The 18,583-nt window shown below is 46.6% G+C and overlaps 1 protein-coding gene across 1 annotated transcript in view; it reads right to left on the minus strand.

Moving 5' to 3' along the window:
• The window catches only part of LOC121863736 (synaptotagmin 1-like), a 139,636-nt gene extending 121,673 nt beyond the window's left edge, over nucleotides 1-17,963 (minus strand). The window contains 1 exon segment of the mRNA XM_042362496.1: nucleotides 17,599-17,963. The gene's annotated coding sequence lies outside the window, so the exon portion shown is untranslated.
• Nucleotides 17,964-18,583: the final 620 nt, after the last annotated feature.

An 18,583-nucleotide genomic window follows, 5' to 3' on the forward strand; every position in this document is an offset into this window, starting at 1 on the left:
CCAACTCCATCAGTAAGTCATGTAACTTATGAGACACCCTGTACTGTACCACCAACTCCATCAGTAAGTGATGTAACTTATGAGACACCCTGTACTATACCACTAACTCCATCAGTAAGTGATGTAACTTATGAGACACCCTGTACTGTACCACCAACTCCATCAGTAAGTGATGTAACTTATGAGACACCCTGTACTGTACCACCAACTCCTTCAGTAAGTCATGTAACTTATGAGCCACCCTGTACTGTACCACCAACTCCATCAGTAAGTCATGTAACTTATGAGACACCCTGTACTGTACCACCAACTCCACCAGTAAGTCATGTAACCTTAAGGACACCCTGTACTGTACCGCCAACTCCATCAGTAAGTCATGTAACTTATGAGACACCCTGTACTGTACCACCAACTCCACCAGTAAGTGATGTAACTTAGACACCCTGTACTGTACCACCAACTCCACCAGTAAGTCATGTAACTTATGAGACACCCTGTACTGTACCACCAACTCCCCAGTAAGTCATGTAACTTATGAGACACCCTGTACTGTACCACTTACTCCACCAGTAAGTCATGTAACTTATGAGACACCCTGTACTGTACCACCAACTCCACCAGTAAGTCATGTAACTTAGAGACACCCTGCTGTACCACCAACTCCACCAGTAAGTCATGTAACTTATGAGACACCCTGTACTGTACCAACTCCACCAGTAAGTCATGTAACTTATGAGACACCCTGTACTGTACCGCCAACTCCACCAGTAAGTGATGTAACTTATGAGACACCCTGTACTGTACCACCAACTCCACCAGTAAGTCATGTAACTTAGAGACACCTGTACTGTACCACCAACTCCACCAGTAAGTCATGTAACTTATGAGACACCCTGTACTGTACCTACTCCACCAGTAAGTCATGTAACTTATGAGACACCCTGTACTGTACCGCCAACTCCACCAGTAAGTGATGTAACTTAGAGACACCCTGTACTGTACCAACCTCCATCAGTAAGTCATGTAACCTTGAGAGACACCTGTACTGTACCACCAACTCCATCAGTAAGTCATGTAACTTATGAGACACCCTGTACTGTACCGCCAACTCCACCAGTAAGTGATGTAACTTATGAGACACCCTGTACTGTACCAACTCCTTCAGTAAGTCATGTAACTTATGAGACACCCTGTACTGTACCACCAACTCCATCAGTAAGTCATGTAACTTATGAGACACCCTGTACTGTACCACCAACTCCATCAGTAAGTCATGTAACTATGAGACACCCTGTGCTGTACACCACCACAGTAAGTCATGTAACTTATGAGACACCCTGTACTGTACCACCAACTCCATCAGTAAGTCATGTAACTTATGAGACACCCTGTACTGTACCACCAACTCCACCAGTAAGTCATGTAACTTATGAGACACCCTGTACTGTACCGCCAACTCCTTCAGTAAGTCATGTAACATGAGACACCCTGTACTGTACCACCAACTCACCAGTAAGTCATGTAACTTATGAGACACCCTGTACTGTACCACCAACTCCATCAGTAAGTCATGTAACTTTGGAACACCCTGTACGTACCGCCAACTCCATCAGTAAGTCATGTAACTTATGAGACACCCTGTACTGTACCACCAACTCCATCAGTAGCATGTAACTTAGAGACACCCTGTACTGTACCAAGTCATCACATGTTAATAACCACACCTCCTTGTGTTTATGTTTCCTATTATGTGTGTGTGTGTGTGTGTGTGTGTGTGTGTGTGTGTGTGTGACTCCTGCAACAAGCGAGAATCAATATACAGTTTCATTCTTGTAAAAAAAAATCTGTTGATGGAAACGACCACAGTCATCAGTTCATTCCTACCTCACCCTACACACACACACACACACACACACACACACACACACGCTCTCTCTCTCTCTCTCTCTCTCTCTCTCTCTCTCTCTCTCGCCCTGACTACAACACGTCTCGCTGATTCGAGTGGAGGACAAAACCCCCTAGGACAAAACCCCCTAGGACAAAACCCTAGGACAAAACCCCTAGGACCAAAACCCCCTGGGACAAAACCCCTAGGACCAAACCCCTAGGACAAAACCCCCTAGGACAAAACCCCCTAGGAAAAACCCCTAGGACAAAACCCCATAGGACAAAACCTAGGACCAAACCCCCTAGGACAAAAACCCCCTGGGACAAAACCCCTTAGGACAAAAACCCCTTGGACAAAACCCCTAGGACAAAACCCTAAGACAAAACCCTAGGACAAACCCCCTAGGACAAAACCCCCTAGGACAAAAACCCCTAAGGACAAAACCCTAGGACAAAACCCTAGGACAAAACCCTAGGACAAAACCACCTAGGACAAAACCCCCTAGGACAAAACCCCTAGGACAAAACCCGCTAGGACAAAACCCCTAGGACAAAACCCCTAGGACAAAACCCCTAGGACAAAACCCTAGGACAAAAACCCTAGGACAAAACCCCTAGGACAAAACCCCTAGGAAAACCCAGAAAAACCCCTGGACAAAACCCCTAGGACAAAACCCCCATAGGACAAAAACACCTAGGACAAAACCCCCTAGGACAAAACCCCCTAGGACAAAACCCCTAGGACAAAACCCCCTAGGACAAAACCCCTAGGACAAAACCCCCTAGGACAAAACCCCCTAGGACAAACCCCCTAGGACAAAACCCCCTAGGACAAAACCCCCTAGGACAAAACCCCTAGGACCAAAACCCTAGGACAAAACCCCTAGGACCAAAACCCCTAGGACAAAACCCCCTAGGACAAAACCCCCTAGGACAAAACCCCCTAGGACAAAACCCCTAGGACAAAACCCCCAGGACAAAACCCCTAGGACAAAAAACCAGGACAAAACCCCTAGGACAAAACCCCCTAGGACAAAAACCCCCTAGGACAAAACCCCTAGGACAAAAACCCCCTAGGACAAAACCCCCAGGACAAAACCCCAGGACAAACCCCCAGGACAAAAACCCCATAGGACAAAACCCCTAGGACAAAACCCCCTTGGACAAAACCCCCAGGACAAAAACCCCTAGGACAAAACCCCTAGGACAAAACCCTAGAGACAAAAACCCCTAGGACAAAACCCCCTAGGACAAAACCCCCTAGGACAAAACCCCCAGGACAAAACCCCAGGACAAACCCCAGGAAAAACCCCATAGGACAAAACCCCCTAGGACAAAACCCCCTGGACAAAACCCCTAGGAAAACCCCCTAGGACAAAACCCCCTAGGACAAAACCCCCAGGACAAAAACCCCAGGACAAACCCCCAGGACCAAAAACCCCATAGGACAAAAACCCCTAGGACGAAAAAACCCCCATAGGGACAAACCCCTGGACAAAACCCCTAGGACAAAAACCCCCTAGGACCAAAAACCCCATAGGACAAAAACCCCTAGGACAAAAACCCCCAGGACAAAACCCCAGGACAAACCCCCAGGACAAAAACCCCATAGGACCAAAACCCCCTAGGACAAAACCCCTAGGACAAAGCCCTAGGACAAAACCCCCTAGGACAAAACCCTAGGACAAAACCCTAGGACAAAACCCCTTTTTAGAGTAAAATAAAGGACAAAAGCCCCTAACCTAACCTAACCTAAAATTATTAAAATGGATTTAAAGTCTGAAAATAGAAAACAAAATGGGGCTTTCCTATTTTTACTGTAAATATTTTTCTACTACGCACTTTATGTGAGGGAGTTTGTCGGGTTTTCCTAGGGGTAGTTTGTCTAGAGGGAATTTGTCCGAGAGTTTTAATCTGAGGGAGTGTCCAGGGGTGGTTTTGTCTAGGGAATTTGTCTAGGAGGTTGGAGTTTTGTCCGGACCCCCTCTGATTCATCACTATAACAACACATTAACCTAACCACGAGGTCCTCTTTAGTGTGGTTCCCAATATCAATTAGTAGCGTCAGAGTTTTTTTGTTGTTGTTGTTTCATTTGACGTTCATCCAAGTGTAATTTATTTGTTCAATCTTAAATTTGGACTTTTTGTTGTTGTTGTTTCATTTGACGTTCATCCAAGTGTAATTTATTTGTTCAATCCTAAATTTGGACTTTTTTTGTTGGTAGTGTTGTTGTGGTGAGTTAGGGACCACTCGGCCGGCAGTGGGGTGGCGTCCATGGCATACGACACATTAAACCTTCGCTAAACGTTACGAATGGTCTTAGAATATATCGAGGGAAGCGTGTTTGTGTGTGTGTGTGTGTGTGTGTGTCTGTGTGTGTGTGTGTGTGTGTCTGTGTGTGTGTGTGCCTAGTTATATATGTGTGTATGTGTTTTATGTGTGTGTGTGTTTATGTATGTTTTGTTGTGTGTGTGCCTAGTTAAATGTGTGTATGTGTTTTAAGGTGTGTGTGTGTGTGTGTGTGTGTGTGTGTGTGTGTGTGTGTGTGTGTGTGTGTGTGTGTGTGCCTAGTTAAATGGTGTGTATGTGTTTATGTGTGTGTGTGTTTATGTATGTGTTTGTGTGTATGTGTTTATGTGTGTGTGTGTGTTTATGTATGTGTTAGTGTGTGTGTGTACATGAAACATTTAAAGCACAATACGTCGTCTGTTTCAAAATACAATATACAAATGTAATAAGACTTCAATAATACTCTTCATGGTAACTACTGTAATAAGTCTGGCGGGATTATAACACAGGTCATTCACCCCGGGTATGACCTCTCTGGAAAGGTCAAAAGGTCGTGTCAACTAATTATTTGTTTTGGGGTGAGATTGGGGTTATTTTGGGGTGAGATTGGGGTTATTTTGGGGTGAGATTGGGGTTATTTTGGGGTGAGATTGGGGTTATTTTGGGGTGAGATTGGGGTTATTTTGGGGTGAATTGGGGTTATTTTGGGGAGAGATTGGGGTTATTTTGGGGTGAGATTGAGGTTATTTTGGGGAGAGATTGGGGGTTATTTTGGGGTGAATTGGGGTTATTTTGGGGGAGAGATTGGGGTTATTTTGGGGTGGGATGGGGTTATTTTGGGGTGAGATTGGGGATATTTTGGGGAGAGATTGGGGTTATTTTGGGGTGGGATTGGGGTTATTTTGGGGTGAGATTGGGGTTATTTTGGGGTGGGATTGGGGTTATTTTGGGATGGGATTGGGGTTATTTTGGGGTGAGATTGGGTTAGAGAGATTGGGGTTATTTTGGGGTGGGATTGGGGTTATTTTGGGGTGAGATTGGGGTTATTTTGGGGAGAGATTGCGATTATTTTCGGGAGAGAGGTATAATTTGTGGGGTATTTATTTATTTATTTACTTATTTATGTATTTATTTATTCACTTATTTACTTATTTATTTATTCATTTATTTATTTATTTATATTTTTCCATTTATTTTCCCTCTAAGAGATGACAGTAAGGACGAGGTGGAGTCAACAGCAACACTCATTACTCATTAACTTACTCATCAGTACTTTATCTTCCCTTATTCACTCATTCATCACTAATATCCACTCCTCCACAGTTATATTGAGTCACTATCCACTCCTCCACAGTTATATTGAGTCACTATCCACTCCTCCACAGTTATATTGAGTCACTATCCACTCCTCCACAGTTATATTGAGTATCCTCCTCCACAGTTATATTGAGTCATTATCCACTCCTCCATAGTTATATTGAGTCATATCCTCCACAGTTATATTGAGTCACTATCCACTCCTCACAGTTATATTGGTCACTATCCACTCCTCCACAGTTATATTGAGTCACTATCCATCTCCACAGTTATATTGAGTCACTATCACTCCTCCACAGTTATATTGAGTCACTATCCACTCCTCCACAGTTATATTGAGTCACTATCCATCTCCACAGTTATATTGAGTCACTATCCAATCCTCCACAGTTATAATGAGTCACTATCCACTCCTCCACAGTTTTATTGAGTCACTATCACTCCTCCATAGTTATATTAGTCACTATCCACTCCTCCACAGTTATATTGAGTCACTATCCACTCCCCCACAGTTATATTGAGTCACTATCCACTCCTCCACAGTTATATTGAGTCACTATCCTCCTTTACAGTTATATTGAGTCACTATCCACTCCCCACAGTTATATTGAGTCACTATCCACTCCCCACAGTTATATTGAGTCACTATCCACTCCCACAGTTATATTGAGTCACTATCCACTCCCCACAGTTATATTACTATCCACTCCCCCACAGTTATATTGAGTCACTATCCACTCCCCACAGTTATATTGAGTCACTATCACTCACAGTTATATTGGTCACTATCCACGCCTTTACAGTTATATTGAGTCACTATCCACTCCCCACAGTTATATTGAGTCACTATCCACTCCCCACAGTTATATTGGTCACTATCCACTCCCCCACAGTTATATTGAGTCACTATCCACTCCCCCACAGTTATATTGAGTCACTATCCACTCCTCCACAGTTATATTGAGTCACTATCCACTCCACAGTTTGAGTCACTATCCCTCCCCCACGTTATATTGAGTCACTATCCTCCTCCACAGTTATATTGAGTCACTATCCACTCCCCCACAGTTATATTGAGTCACTATCCACTCCTCCACAGTTATATTGAGTCACTATCCACTCCCCACATTTAAATTGAGTCACTATCCACTCCCCACAGTTATATTGAGTCCTCCACTCCCCACATTTATATTGAGTCACTATCCTCCACAGTTATATCAAATTACTATCCTCCACCACAGTTATATTGAGTCACTATCCTCTCCCACATTTATATTGTGTCACTATCCACTCCAAAAGTTTTATCGGTCACTATCCACTCCATTATATCAAATTACTATCACTCCTCCACAATTATATCGACTCACTATCCACTCCTTAACAGTTATATCAAATCACACTATCTACTCCACAGTTACAGTATTTTGAGTCACTATCCACTCCCCCACAGTTATATCGAGTCACTATCCACTCCCCACAGTTATATTGAGTCACTATCCCTCCCCCCACAGTTTTATCGAGTCACTATCCACTCCACAGTTATATCAAATCACGCTATCCACTAAGTTACAGTATTTTGAGTCACTATCCACTCCTCCACAGCCTGTTATCATTTAACTGGCTGACGTCGGCTATAAAAGGTGACAATAACAGTTAAGTTAATGGCGTAATATCACACTTGGGACTCTATTGATATTAATGACCTTTGTTTCTCGTCCATAAATGTGCGATACAACTCGAGGTGTGAAGAGAACTACTGTACAGCTGTTTGGTGGGGGTGTGGCAGAACTACTGTACAGCTGTTTTTGGTGGTGTGAAGAGAACTACTGTACAGCTGTTTGGTGGTGGTGTGGCGAGAACTACTGTACAGCTGTTTGGTGGGGGTGTGGCGAGAACTACTGTACAGCTGTTTGGTGGTGGTGTGGCGAGAACTACTCGTACAGCTGTTTGGTGGGTGTGGCGAGAACTACTGTACAGCTGTTTGGTGGTGTGGCGAGAACTACTGTACAGCTGTTTGGTGGTGGTGTGGCGAGAACTACTGTACAGCTGTTTGGTGGGGTGTGGCGAGAACTACTGTACAGCTGTTTGGTGGTGGTGTGCGAGAACTACTGCACAGCTGTTTGGTGGTGGTGTGGCGAGAACTACTGCCTGTACAGCTGTTTGGTAGTGGTGTGGCGAGAACTACTGTACAGCTGTTTGGTGGTGGCGTGGCGAGAACTACTGTACTGTACAGCTGTTTGGTGGTGGTGTGGCGAGAACTACTGTACAGCTGTTTGGTGTGAGAACTACTGTACTGTACAACTGTTTGGTGGTGGTGTGGCGAGAACTACTGTACAGCTGTTTGGTGGTGGTGTGCGAGAACTACTGTACAGATGTTTGGTGGTGGTGTGGCGAGAACTACTGTACAGCTGTTTGGTGGTGGTGTGACGAGAACTACTGTACAGCTGTTTGGTGGGGGTGTGGCGAGAACTACTGTACAGCTGTTTGGTGGTGGTGTGGCGAGAACTACTGTACAGCTGTTTGGTGGTGGTGTGACGAGAACTACTGTACAGCTGTTTGGTGGGGTGTGGCGAGAACTACTGTACTGTACAGCTGTTTGGTGGTGGTGTGGCGAGAACTACTGTACAGCTGTTTGGTGGGATGTGGCGAGAACTACTGTACAGCTGTTTGGTGGTTGTGTGACGAGAACTACTGTACAGCTGTTTGGTGGTGGTGTGATGAGAACTACTGTACAGCTGTTTGGTGGGGGTGTGGCGAGAACCTGTACAGCTGTGTGGTGTGAAACTACTGTCTGCTGTTTGGTGGTGGTGTGGCGAGAACCACTGTACAGCTGTTTGGTGGTGGTGTGGCGAGAACTACTGTACAGCTGTTTGGTGGTGGTGGTGTGAAAACTACACAGCTGTTTGGTGGGGGTGTGGCGAGAACTACTGTACAGCTGTTTGGTGGTGGCGTGGCGAGAACTACTGTACAGCTGTTTGGTGGTGGTGTGGCGAGAACTACTGTACAGCTGTTTGGTGGTGGTGTGGCGAAAACTACTGTACAGCTGTTTGGTGGGGGTGTGGCATAACGTACAGCTGTTTGGTGGTGGTGTGGCAGCTACTGTACAGCTGTTTGGTGGGGGTGTGCGAGAACTACTGTACAGCTGTTTGGTGGTGGTGTGGTGAGAAACTACTGTACAGCTGTTTGGTGGTGGTGTGGCGAGAAACTACTGTACAGGCTGTTTGGTGGTGGTGTGGCAGAACTACTGTACGCTGTTTGGTGGTGGTGTGGAGAACTACTGTACAGCTGTTTGGTGTGGTGTGGTGAGAAACTACTGTACAGCGTTTGGTGGTGGTGTGGCGAAACTACTGTACAGCTGTTTGGTGTGGGTGTGGCGAGAACTACTGTACAGCTGTTTGGTGGTGGTGTGGTGAGAAACTACTGTACAGCTGTTTGGTGGTGGTGTGGCAGAACTACTGTACAGCTGTTTGGTGGTGGTGTGGCGAACTACTGTACAGCTGTTTGGTGTGGTGTGATGAGAACTACTGTACAGCTGTTTGGTGGTGGTGTGTGAAGAGAACTACTGTACAGCTGTTTGGTGGGGTGTGGCGAGAACTACTGTACAGCTGTTTGGTGGTGGTGTGGCGAGAACTACTGTACAGCTGTTTGGTGGGGGTGTGACGAGAACTACTGTACAGCTGTTTGGTGGTGGTGTGATGAGAACTACTGTACAGCTGTTTGGGTGGTGTGTGGCGAGAACTACTGTACAGCTGTTTGGTGGTGGTGTGGCAGAACTACTGTACAGCTGTTTGGTGGTGGTGGCGAGAACTACTGCAGCTGTTTGGTGGGGGTGACAGAACTACTGTACAGCTGTTTGGTGGGGGTGTGACGAGACTACTGTACAGCTGTTTGGTGGTGGTGTGGTGGCCAGTGTACTGTGAAGGGAGGGTAGAGGTCGATCATCTTACTTCATTGTTGGAAGTAGTGATCCTGTGGCTGTATGGTGAGTATGGTGAGGTAGTGTGTATGTGTATGATGTAGGTGAGGTAGTGTGTTGTTATTGTATGATGTATGGTGAGGTAGTGTGTCTGTGTATGATGTATGGTGAGGTAGTGTGTCTGTGTGTGTGTGATGTGGTAGGTAGTGTGTCTGTGTGATGTATGGTGAGGGTAGTGTGTCTGTATGATGTATGGTGGGTAGTGTGTCTGTGTATGATGTATGGTGAGGTAGCGTGTCTGTGTATGAGTGGTGAGGTAGTGTGTCTGTGTATGATGTATGGTGAGGTAGTGTGTCTGTGTATGATGTATGGTGAGTAGTGTGTTTTGTATGATGTATGGTGAGGCAGTGTGTCTGTATGATGATGTATGGCAGGCAGTGTGTCTGTATGATGTATGGTGTGGTAGTGTGTTTGTGTATGATGTATGGTGAGTAGTGTGTCTGTATGATGTGTGTTGAGGTAGTGTGTCTGTGTATGATGTGTATGGTGTGAGGTAGTGTGTCTGTGTATGATGTATGGTGAGGTAGTGTGTGTGTATGATGTATGGGAGGTAGTGTGTCTGTGTATGATGTATGGTGAGGCAGTGTGTCTGTGTATGATGTATGGTGAAGGTAGTGTCTGTATGATGTATGGTGAGTGGTGTGTCTGTGTATGATGTATGGTGAGGCAGTGTGTCTGTATGATGATGTATGGTGAGCACTGTGTCTGTATGATGGTGATATATGGTGAGGTAGTGTGTCTGTGTATGATGTATGGTGAGGTAGTGTGTCTGTGTATGATGTATGGTGAGGTGTGTGTCTGTATGATGTATGGTGAGCAGTGTGTCTGTGTATGATGCTGTATGGTGAGGTAGTGTGTCTGTATGATGATCTATGGTGAGGCAGTGTCTGTATGATGATGTATGGTGAGGCAGTGTGTCTGTATGATGATGTATGGTGGGGTAGTGTGTCTGTGTATGATGTATGGTGAGGTAGTGTGTCTGTGTATGATGTGGTGAGGCAGTGTGTCTGTGTATGATGTATGGTGAGTAGTGTGTCTGTATGATGATCTATGGTGAGGTAGTGTGTCTGTATGATGCTGTAGGGTGAGGTAGTGTGTCTGTATGATGCTGTATGGTGAGGAGTGAGTGTGTCTGTATGATGCTGTATGGTGAGGTAGTGTGTCTGTATGATGCTGTATGGTGAGGTAGTGTGTCTGTATGATGCTGTAGGGTGAGGTAGTGTGTCTGTATGATGCTGTAGGGTGAGGTAGTGTGTCTGAATGTTGGGTAGTGTGTCTGTATGATGCTGTAGGGTGAGGTGGTGTGTCTGTATGATGCTGTAGGGTGAGTAGTGTGTCTGTATGATGCTGTAGGGTGAGGTGGTGTGTCTGTATGATGCTGTAGGGTGAGGTAGTATGTCTGTATGATGCTGTAGGGTGAGGTAGTGTGTGCTGTATGATGCTGTAGGGTGAGGTAGTGTGTCTGTATGATGCTGTAGGGTGAGGCAGTGTGTCTGTATGATGCTGTGGGGTGAGGGTAGTGTGTCTGTATGATGCTGTAGGGTGAGGTAGTGTGTCTGTGTATGATGTATGGTGAGTAGTGTGTCTGTATGATGCTGTATGGTGAGAGTAGTGTGTCTGTATGATGCTGTAGGGTGAGGCAGTGTGTCTGTATGATGATGTATGGTGAGTGGTGTGTCTGTGTGTATGATGCTGTAGGGTGAGGTAGTATGTCTGTATGATGATGTAGGGTGAGGTAGGTGTGTCTGTATGATGCTGTAGGGTGAGGTAGTGTGTCTGTATGATGCTGTAGGGTGAGGTAGTGTGTCTGTATGATGCTGTAGGGTGAGGTGGTGTGTCTGTATGATGCTGTGGGGTGGGTAGTGTGTCTGGTTATGCTGTGGGGTGAGGTAGTGTGTCTGTATGATGCTGTAGGGGTGGTGGTGTGTCTGCTATGATGCTGTAGGGTGAGGTGAGTGTGTCTGTATGATGCTGTAGGGGTGAGTGTGTCTGTATGATGCTGTAGGGTGAAGTAGTGTGTCTGTAATGCTGTAGGGTGAGTGGTGTGTCTATGATGCTGTAGGGTGAGGTAGTGTGTCTGTATGATGCTGTAGGGTGGTAGTGTGTCTGTATGATGTGGGGTGAGGAGTAGTGTGTCTGTATGATGCTGTAGGGTGAGGTAGTGTGTCTGTATGATGCTGTAGGGTGGTGGTGTGTCTGTATGATGCTGTAGGGTGAGGTGGTGTGTCTGTATGATGCTGTAGGGTGAGGTAGTGTGTCTGTATGATGCTGTAGGGTGGTAGTTGTCTGTATGATGCTGTAGGGTGAGGTAGTGTGTCTGTATGATGCTGTGATGAGGTAGTATGTCTGAGTGCTGTAGGGTGAGGTGGTGTGTCTGTATGATGCTGTGGGTGGTAGTGTGTCTGTATGATGCTGTAGGGTGAGGTAGTGTGTCTGTATGATGCTGTAGGGGTGAGTAGTGTCTGTATGATGCTGTATGGTGAGGCAGTGTGTCTGTATGATGCTGTGGGTGAGTGGTGTGTCTGTATGATGCTGTAGGGTGAGTGGTATGTCTGTATGATGCTGTATGGTGAGGTGGTGTGTCTGTATGATGCTGTAGGGTGAGGCAGTGTGTCTGTATGATGCTGTAGGGTGGAGTGTGTATGTCTGTATGATGCTGATGGTGAGGTAGTGTGTCTGTATGATGCTGTAGGGTGGAGTGGTATGTCTGTATGATGCTGTATGGTGAGGTGGTGTGTCTGTATGCTGTAGGGTGAGGTAGTATGTCTGTATGATGCTGTAGGGTGAGGTGGTATGTCTGTATGATGCTGTAGGGGTGAGTAGTATGTCTGTATGATGCTGTATGGTGAGGCAGTGTGTCTGTATGATGCTGTAGGGTGAGTGGTATGTCTGTATGATGCTGTATGGTGAGGTAGTGTGTCTGTGTATGATGGGTGGTAGTGTGTCTGTATGATCTTGGTGAGGGTGTGTGTCTGTATGATGCTGTAGGGTGGGGTAGTGTGTCTGTGTATGATGTATGGTGAGGTAGTGTCTCTGTATGATGCATGTGGGCAGTGTGTCTGTATGATGTGTATGGGTGAGGTAGTGTGTCTGTATGATGATCTATGGTGAGGTAGTGTGTCTGTATGATGCTGTATGGTGAGGCAGTGTGTCGTATGTGATGTAGTGGTGAGGTAGTGTGTCTGTATGATGCTGTATGGTGAGGTAGTGTGTCTGTATGATGCTGTAGGGTGAGAGTAGTGTGTCTGTATGATGCTGTATGGTGAGGTAGTGTGTCTGTATGATGCTGTAGGGTGAGGTAGTGTGTCTGTATGATGCTGTAGGGTGAGAGTAGTGTGTCTGTATGATGCTGTGGGGTGAGGTAGTGTGTGTATGATGCTGTAGGGGTGAGGTGAGTGTGTCTGTATGATGCTGTATGGTGAGGTAGTGTGTCTGTATGATGCTGTAGGGTGAGGTGGTGTGTCTGTGTGATGCTGTAGGGTGAGGTAGTGTGTCTGTATGATGCTGTAGGGTGAGGTAGTGTGTCTGTATGATGCTGTAGGGTGAGGTGGTGTCTGTATGATGCTGTGGGGTGAGGTAGTGTGTCTTGTATGATGCTGTAGGGTGAGGTAGTGTGTCTGTATGATGCTGTAGGGGTGAGGTAGTGTGTCTGTATGATGCTGTAGGGTGAGTAGTGTGTCTGTATGATGCAGGGTGAGTAGTGTGTCTGTATGATGCTGTAGGGTGAGGTAGTGTCTGTATGATGCTGTAGGGTGAGTAGTGTGTCTGTATGATGCTGTAGGGGTGAGGAGTAGTGTGTCTGTATGATGCTGTAGGGTGAGGTAGTATGTCTGTATGATGCTGTAGGGTGAGTAGTGTGTCTGTATGATGCTGTAGGGTGAGTAGTGTGTGTCTGTATGATGATGTATGGTGAGGAGTGGTATGTCTGTATGATGCTGTAGGGGTGAGGCAGTGTGTCTGTATGATGCTGTATGGTGAGGTAGGTGTGTCTGTGTATGATGTATGGGTGAGACGTGTGTCTGTGATGCTGTAGGGTGGGAGGTGTGTCTGTATGATGCTGTAGGGTGAGGTAGTATGTCTGTATGATGCTGTAGGGTGAGGCAGTGTGTCTGTATGATGCTGTAGGGTGAGGTAGTGTGTCTGTATGATGCTGTAGGGTGAGGTAGTGTGTCTGTATGAGTGGGGTGAGGCAGTGTGTCTGTATGATGCTGTAGGGTGAGGTAGTGTGTCTGTATGATGCTGGGGTGAGGTAGTGTGTCTGTATGATGCTGTGGGGTGAGGGTAGTGTGTCTGTATGATGCTGTAGGGGAGGGTAGTGTGTCTGTATGATGCTGTAGGGTGGTGGAGTGTGTCTGTATGATGCTGTAGGGTGAGGGTAGTGTGTCTTGTATGATGCTGTGGGGTGAGGTAGTGTGTCTGTATGATGCTGTAGGGTGAGGTGGTGTGTCTGTATGATGCTGTAGGGTGAGGTAGTATGTCTGTATGATGCTGTAGGGTGAGGTAGTGTGTCTGTATGATGCTGTAGGGTGGTGGTGTGTGTATGATGTATGGTGAGAGGTGTGTCTGTATGATGCTGTAGGGTGAGTGGTGTGTCTTGTATGATGCTGTGGTGAGGTGGTGTGTCTGTATGATGCTGTAGGGTGAGAGTGGTGTGTCTGTATGATGCTGTAGGGTGAGGCAGTGTGTCTGTATGATGCTGTGGGGTGAGGTAGTGTGTCTGTATGATGCTGTAGGGTGAGGTGGTGTGTCTGTATGATGCTGTGGGGTGGTGGTGTGTCTGTATGATGCTGTGGGGTGAGGCAGTGTGTCTGTATGATGCTGTAGGGGTGGTGGTGTGTCTGTATGATGCTGTAGGGTGGGGTAGTGTGTCTGTATGATGCTGTGGGGTGAGTAGTGTGTCTGTATGATGCTGTAGGGGAGGTGGTATGTCTGTATGATGCTGTAGGGTGAGGTAGTGTGTCTGTATGATGCTGTAGGGTGAGGTAGTGTGTCTGTATGATGCTGTAGGGTGAGGTAGTGTGTCTGTATGATGCTGTAGGGTGAGGTAGTGTGTCTGTATGATGCTGTAGGGTGAGGTAGTATGTCTGTATGATGCTGTAGGGTGAGGTAGTGTGTTCCGTGGAGGTAGTCAGGGAGTGAGATGAAGACTTAATGGGATGTCTTAGGAAGTAAATCTCATTTCATCTATCCACCGAGAGATAGACTACAGAGGATCTAGCCACCAGGGAGAGACTATCTATCCCCTGGGTGTGACGTAGCCCCGGTGGATGCCTGTATTGAACGGCTGCTTTACGTGTTGTGTGGTGGGGTAGTAAATTGAGAAGGGTTTACTCCTGTGTGAATTATTATTATTAATTTTTTTTAATTTTTCCCACAGAGCCGACTAGTTTACTGTGCACCCTCTGCGTTATCCTGTGAGTGGTAGTGAAAAAAAGAGATTACCGATTGGAGATTAGGCTAGTGTTTGGACCTGTCCCTAAAAGGTTCTGTGTGTGTGTGTGTGTGTGTGTGTGTATGTGTGTGTGTGTGTGTGTGTGTGTGTGTTAGAAGAATTACCAAGCTAGGGACGATACAGTACTAAGTCCTATACACAGGCCTATACAATATAAGCTCTACCCACCAGGAAGTGACAGCCCTATCACCTATCCACTGCCGAATAGGAACCTCTCCGCTTGGGGTAGTAGGGTGCTTAATATCATGTAAGAATCCTTATACCATGAGTTCTATATCTATCTATCTATCTATTTCTATCTATCTATATCTTTCTATATATCTATCTATCTATCTGGAAGGCAATCCTCACAGTAGACAGCCAACATTCCTGGACTGGTGTGTGTGTGTGTGTGTGTGTGTGTGTGTGTGTGTGTGTGTGTGGCCGGCGTACAACCTGCATGGATCTGACCGATAATGATAGGGTCGGGTCACGCTACCGAATATCTCCGGCCACGAGACTGAAGAACAAGTGTTCAACTGTGAGGACTGTCTGTAAACTTTGGGTAGACACAAGGATAAGGGAAGGGCTGTACAACTGTAAACACTGTTAAGTTTGTAACTAGTAATGGCATTTTTATTGTAACTGTTGATAATATTGGGATAAACTTAAGCCTAAAATAGTGATGTATAAATTTAAGGCCAATAGTATGTACTGTACTGTATGGTGCTCAAGATATTAAATTTGATATTATTAAAATAACAAATTTCATATTATCTTGGGATCGGAGCCAACTGACACACTGAGTTAGGATTACTACAACATGTAACGTTCTCGTATTGTACGACTATTTGTAAACTGGTACACCGTGGGTAATGCTGGGACAGTCCAGGGGTGTGGTGGTGTGGTAGAGGTATGACACCAAGAGTGTGGCGGTGTAGTAGGTAAGCCACCAGCAGTGTGGTCGTGTAGAATGTGTGGCACAAAGAGTGTAGTGGTGCGGTAGAGAGGTATGACACCAAGAGTGTGGTCGTGTAGAATGTGTGGCACCAAGAGTGTGGTGGTGTGGTAGAGAAATGTGGCATCGGAGTGTGGTGGTATGGTACAGAGGTGTGGCACCAGGAGTGTGGTGTTGTGGTAGAGAGGTGTGGCACAAAGAGTGTAGTGGTGCGGTAGAGAGGTGTGGCACCGGGAGTGTGGTGGTGTGGTAAGAGGTGTGGCACCAAGAGAAACAAACTGGAAGAGTCAAATGTATTTTGTCAACTTGGGTTAGGATTCACAAAGGTTTTTACGTAATTTTCCCCTTACTGGAGATGTTGGAACACCTCGACTGTTTTACTTAATATGACGACAAAATATGATAAAATGGTTACAATATTGTGGTGAGACTCAACCAGCGCCACCCGGGGGTTGTGGGTGTGATGGCTTCTGAGGTCAGTGATGTGAGAACATATCCAACTGGACCAGTTAATCTACGACTCAAAGGTGGACTCCCGAACTATCGCGCGTCAGTTTTCACCACAGATGACAGTGAACATACAACACATCTACCCGTCACAGTTAACCTAAATCAAAAAGATGAAAGTCAACGTGGCGTCGACATTAGACAGAGACTGTACCGTAGCTAGATATGTTTTGATCTGTTGTACACAAAGTTGGGACTCGCAACGTTACTATAACAGTTATTATCATCTTAACCACATATCTGGCGCACTGAACCTACGGCACCAAGATGGCGGTCAAGATGGCGTCTAAGTTGTACTGAGACTGTCATAACAGTGTTGTACCAACTAAGAACTAGATTGTCAAAGTTCCTTAAACCAATTTCCGTCTAATGGGGGGTTGTGAGATCATATCTGGCACTCTTAGTCAACGGCACATAGATGATGGCCAAGATGGCGTCGAATTTGTACTGAGACTTGACCGTAACTAGATACGTTTTCTTATCAACTGTTATAGTAAATCGTGTAATGTACGTTTCTTAGAGACTCTGCCCTGGACCCTTACGTTTATCACAACTTAAGTTACACTCAGAAATATTCTCTGTTGACATAAGGTAAGTTACCGTGTTGACGCGGGTGATCCCTAAGACAAACAAGTAGAGTAGAGTTAGCAGGTTGGAAGGAGCTGAAGACAATGGTGGCGGTGGGTGTGTGACTTGATGTAACCTAAGTGTTATGTCACCCTTGTTGGCTCATACCACCCTTAAAGGAAGAGGGGGAGGGGAGGGGTCGAGAGATGGTGCAAAGTCAACTACCCAAGCAACCAATCATGTGACAGTGATATTAACAGCCATAGACGATCGTTACAGAGATAAAGTGTACATACACTGATGACATTGATTAACATAGGACCACTCCTTCCCGCCCCGGCACTCAAGACACGGCCCTCCCCAACACCAAGACGCCAATATTTCCCTTCGTCTTGCTGATGCAATTTGACGTTTGGGAATGATAGTGACTTTAAAGGACAGGTTTTTCCCTCAAGTATATGGTGATGAAGGTTGTTTGTGGTGGTGGGAGGAGGAGGAGGGTCAACCAATATGGTGGTGAGGGCCAGCTGGCAGTAGCAGTCGACCACCACACGACGGTCACCCTGCCCCACACACCACTCACTCCCACTCACATTTACCCCTCCCATACCCCTCCCAGCCCTCGCAGAGCCCACTCGCTGCCCTAGGACAGCTCTTCCACTCACCTGGTCAGCTTTTGGAGAGGAATGAGAGTGGTGCGAGTGGGTGTACAAGTGTGAGAGTTGGGAGAGTGATTACGAGTCCATGCTGGTGTGTAGACGTCTCCCGCGGCACTGGAAGATGGTCGCGTCACTCTCACAGATCAATACACTCACACCCTGCTAAACCTCCACCGGATTTTGAGTGTGACCTCTTGAGGGCCCACTGGGTATACGTGGGTGAATGTGGACCCGTGGTGAGTGTAGCCAGTACAATACTCCTGGGGGTGTAGACCAAGTGTCACTGCTCCACGCTCAGAGGGACTTCCCTATACCTGGAGGACTGGTGTACCACGGCCTCCACCACCGCCACTCTCCCAACACCAGTAGCCTACATACCAACCCTCTAACCCCGCCACTCATTGGTCCACACCCTGATCAATGCCACCGGCTGACCAATCACAGCACCGGACACATCACCGGGGAGTAGGCAAATCGATATACAGGGCCAGCCTGGGCTGCCTGGGTGCCTTGTACGCAACTCGCAACACACAGTCGCCTAAGAGTCGTATTTTTCCTCTTTATTCGTTTTGCTCTTTCATCCTGACTCTACCTACAGCCTCACATCCTCCTTTAGAGAATTTCTAGCACCCAGCACGAGGTTGCTGGAGGTCGGAGTGGTGTTTTTTCTAAGGCATAAAGTGATAGAAGATTCGTGTGTCAGAGGGGCGTGTGGCACTGATGGCGGTGACGTTGCTGCCTGGAATCAATATGGGGGAGACGACAGGGGAGACAACCTTCTGTGGCAGGGGGCAGCAAGGTCCAGGGTGGTGTGCCATTGTACCCCCTACCAGCTACCACACACACACACACACACACACACACACACACTACACACACACACACACACACACACACACACACACAGAAGTTGGAACATGCTTTCCAGTCGTCTCTCACTAGCGTAGGGGGGGCAAATGCAGGGGAGGAGGAAGACAAGACTTCCCTCTAA

This window comes from Homarus americanus, unplaced genomic scaffold (genome assembly GCF_018991925.1).
Source record: "Homarus americanus isolate GMGI-L3 unplaced genomic scaffold, GMGI_Hamer_2.0 scaffold48354, whole genome shotgun sequence".
NCBI lineage: Eukaryota > Metazoa > Arthropoda > Malacostraca > Decapoda > Nephropidae > Homarus > Homarus americanus.